We start from the raw sequence: 4,863 nt of genomic DNA, 5'->3' as shown, positions 1-4,863 counted from the left end.
GCCCAACCCTAATTGCCTTGTTCAGGGAGCATTTTAAGCGTCAACCACATTGCTGTGGGTCTGGAGTCACATGTAGGCCACACCAGATAAGGACAGCAGATTTCCTTCCCTAAAGGACATTAGTGAATCAGATGGGTTTTTTTTATGATAATCGACAATGGTTTCATGGTCATCGTCAAGCTTTTAGTTCCAGATTTTTTTTATTGAATTAAAATTCCACCATCTACCATGATGGGATTCGAACCCAGGTCCCAAGAGCATTACCCTGGGCCTCCAGGTTATCAGTCCAGCGACAATACTACTATGCCACCAGCTCCCCCTGCCAAGCATTAGTTTACACGCTGTAACTGAGAGTTAGATAACCTCATTTATGCGATGAATAAACATGGCAATAACAAGTGTCCACACACCTTAGTGTAATCCCTGGCTTGACTTCCAAGTGTCTCTTGACGTCTTCTACACCTTTTGTCTGTTGAGACACCCTTCTTATACCTATACTTATTATATTATATAATTCAAAATCACCATTTTTTTCTGAACCTCACCACATTATTGTACAATTGTAGGGATGGCACGTAGACATGACCATGGCTTTGCTTAGGTTTCAATCTAATGACCTCGGATATCATTTGTTTTTTTAGCTGTTGGAGCTATTAACAGTATAGCCAATGGCAACACAAAGCAGCATATTTCACATTGGAGACATAAGGCATCCTAATGATTCTAGCTAGAAGCACCCTTTATTAACTCCTGAACCAAGGCACAATCCTTCCTCTGCTCTTTATCACATTCCAGTTAAGGTAATTAGTCCTGGTTCCCCATGGAAATATATCTATCTCTGCTTGCTGTCCTTTCTGGTTTCTACTGTATTTTAATTTAATTAGCCATATTTTCCATTACATCTCTTTTAATTCTCCCATAGGAACAGGAGTAGGCCATTTAGCCCCCGAGCCTGTTCCGTCATTCAGTGAGATTATAGATAATCTGAATCCAAAATCCTTATACCCACCTTTATCCCATATCCCTTAATAACTTTGGTTAACAAAAATCTATTTGTCTCAGATTTAAAATTACAATTAATCCACATAAGTTGCATAAATTTGCTGAAGAGCGTTCCAAGCTTCTACTGCCCATTAGAGTTCACAATATTAGAGTAATATTAATATTAGAATATTAAAGATTAACTCTTTAACCCATTAATCCCAGGTTCTGATATGATTCAAAGTGATAATTCTTATGGTTATATTTTATTCAGCATAAGTTAGGCTTGACATGTTGATGTCTGAACAATAGTATCAAAGCGCAACAGAATTACCATTACGGCCTGGTTAGCAGTGCAATCTCCACTTAATTACTCCCTGGTCAAGCTCCAGGTACCATCGCATCAGTCAATGCAATATGTAATACCTCTATAATTTCTGTGCTCGGGGAATCACCTTTATACTTTCTTTACACAGCAAAGCCTATGGATACCAATTTAACCCAATCATTACCTTGCTATTATTTGAATGGCCCAATCATAAAATATGTCCTTTAACCATTTTCCCACCCAAGCCAGGTCAAACTCTCAAGAGCTCTGACTTTCCACACTCAAACTCTTTCTACCTTGTAAACATTTCAGTGCTATTGCCCAGTATTATGACCCTGGACCAGGCCCCCAAGTTTTTGGTGAGATCTGATTAGAACCAATAATTTTTTGTTTAAAGTAGAGAAAGTTTGAGATTCAAGGCACTTGCTAAGAGAATAAAGCCACAAGGTTTTGAACAAACAAAAATAAATTTTACTCTGCAAGGTCAGAAAGATAAAACAATTTGCAATATCCATCTTATACTCTAACATTCAGGGTTGATATGAGGTGCATGTGAATTAACATGCTAACTATGGTCAAAGACACCACATTGCACAATAAATGGCACATGCGACCAAGACAGATTCCACAGATTTCTCAACAACCCACTCGGACATCAGTAAACATTGTGAGTCAACCAATTTCATTGAAACTCTGGGTCTCTTACGAGGGATCACCTTTGAAGATCCTGCCTTGTAATCTCTCCAAAAGTCACTCCAACTTGGATGGCCTCAACGACAACCCGCCTCTCAGGGTTTCAATCTCATCTCTTGAGTCCGTTCCCATGGACTCATGGGTCTGCATTCTGGCACCAACTCACAAGCACAACTTCAGCTCTTTGACTATGGCAAGCAGAGCACTATTGCCCCAAAGGGGTACCTTTGCCCCAAAGGTCCAAAGCATGGAGTCACCAACCTTTTGCTGGCTTCTTTGATTACCTGGGTTTCTCCTGAGCCCTCTTGGATAGTCAGGGCTTCTCCTGAGCTCTCTCCACTTAAGGTCTACCAACCGCAGTCCTTTTCCTGCTTGGAGCCTCTTTCTCTTTCTTCCTAACTGGGACCTCTCCCTAAGTGCTCTCCCTTTGGGACCTTTCCCTGTTCCCTCTCCCTGACCATTGCCTGGGACTTTTCTTGAATATGGTGCCTCACTTCTGGGTCACATGAGCTCATTTTCATGCCATTTTCTTTTTTGTGCAGGCCCAATGGGTTGGGATCCTCAACCTGAAGAAATTCAAAACGCTGGATTGTGCATGCGCATAACTCCTGAGGCATGCTAGGATTTGTAGTTCCCATCCTTCAGACTGTGAGATAAGTCTGGATTTCTTGACACTAGCGAAAGCAAGGTAAACATGGTGGCCTTGGCACCCAGGTATCTTCTCTAGGATTCAAGGCACTTTTGTCTTGTCTGCCCTCTATCTGGGCCTCTGAATTATTTTATTTCCCAAACAGCAGATGAGCCTTCTTCTTGAACCACTACATTCCATGCAGTGAAGTTGCTCCTTCTGCTGTTAGTTAGGGGTTCCAGGATATCCACCTAGTAACATTGAAGGAGCAGTGGAATAGTCTCAAGCAACCATAGCCATCTTCTTAGTGTCGAGTGGACTGCAGCCATTGGAGAATTTTCCCAGATCCCCATTGACTCGGTTTTACCAGAGCTACTTGGTGTCACACAATTGAATGCCCCCTCGATGTCAAGGACCGTCACTCTCACCTTAGCTCTGAAGTTCAGCTCTTGTGCCTATGTTTGGACCAAAGTCTAATAAGTTACGAAGCTGAGTAATCCTGACAAAATCCAAACTGAGCACCAGTGAGCAGTTTACTGGTGAGTAAGTGCCACTTGTAGACAATGTATTCCATCACTTTGCTGATGATTCAGAGTAGGCTGATGGGGTGCTAATTGGCAAGGTTGGATTTATCCTACTCTCTGTGAACAGGACATACTAGGTAATTTTTCACTTTGGCAGGTAGAGAGCAGGGCTGTAGCTGTATTGGAAGAGCTTGTTCTGGGGTTCAAGCCTTCAGCACTTGAGCAGGATGTATCTTTCCATGATTTAGGATGGTGAGATTAAATAAATGCTAACTAGGATTTGCAATTTTGCTTAAACTGCAATCATTCAAATGATAGTGATTTCCTAATAAATCCATATAATGCTATCAGTTCAGTCATTTAGCTACAATTCCTCTAACAGTCTGTACTGCAAAAGCTAATTTAATATCTATTAATTTGTCTATCAAATAGTGTGCCCTTGAAAAAACTTAAATTGTATAGTACAGTGATTGCGACATTCAGTGTACAGATAAGCAGTGCCCTATATCAATGGGATGTGGGTTCTCTCCATCAATTCCATACAAATAAAGTTTTTTCACTTTTCAATCTCTTTTCCTGTTCTTTGAAATTAAATCATTCTTTGTCGATTCTCCAATTGTAGTGATAGATGGTGGTTGGTTTATCCCACTCTTTATGGGGTGGACGAATTCTGGGCCTGTCTCCGATAATGCATTTTTCTCCTCTTTGTGCGGCTCACCAAGACACACGCTGGAATGGCAGATGGCTCCCCCTGTTGTGAAGGTATTGCTTGGTAGTAAGCTCACCTTTGCACTTGACTGTGTGGTATGCTGTCATCAATGGATGACTGCTACTCGGTTCTAGCATCATTTGTGGCACTGTCATGCTGGCTGGCAATTGCAGCGTCTGCTCTGTGGCCTCCGGGATTTTCTCTCCATCTGGCTTCAGAGCTGGAGGTTGAGACTCATCTCATTGCTGTTTCCTCTCTTGACTGTTGTCTACTCGAAGTGTAATGGTAACCATCTGGGTATTTGACTGGTCTGACCAATGAGGGGCTTCTGGTACCCTGTAACGAAAGTCAACAAACCTGCTCTACAAAGAGAGAAGACAGTTCAGAGCTAAAGTCCCAGTCTAGAGAAACTTTCTTGTTGGAGTTCTCGGGAACCTGCAGTCCTGTATAATTTACGACAGTGGTTGTCTTGACATCTTCTGCCATTTTGTGGAGATTCAGGACTACATAGATATCTCTGCTCAAGTGAGAAAAGACTGGTTACGGATGACATACCTCAGCTCGAAGATTTGTTTGTAGCCATACCTAATGGTTCCAAAATCATGCCTATGACTGGAAGCCGTATTTCTCCAAACCATAAAATGGTGTGTCTATTGTTCATAGCCAGAGGTCTCTCAGCCATGATTCTTTGTCAGATAGGATCGTATTACTGGCTCCTGTGTCCAGCTTAAAGGTGGAGATGGCCATTACCAAGATGTCCACATTCCAGAATGAAAACCCAAGATCTGTGACTTCATCCAAGAAGCATGATTGTGCGTCCTCTTGGTGTGCAGTCCCAACCTCGAGAACCCTCTTGGGACCTTCTGTGTGGTTTGATGTTCTGACTTTGCACAGCTTCCTGAAGCATCCTATTTGGTTACAATGAAAACATTGAGCTGAAACTGCCAGACATTGATCATGCCTGTGGGGGGTTTTGTTCCAAAGCGCTGGCATGGTCATT

This window comes from Carcharodon carcharias, chromosome 20 (assembly GCF_017639515.1).
Source record: "Carcharodon carcharias isolate sCarCar2 chromosome 20, sCarCar2.pri, whole genome shotgun sequence".
NCBI classification, from domain to species: Eukaryota; Metazoa; Chordata; class Chondrichthyes; order Lamniformes; family Lamnidae; genus Carcharodon; species Carcharodon carcharias.
The sequence above is the reverse complement of the archived record's forward strand: the minus strand, read 5'-3'. Positions refer to the sequence as shown.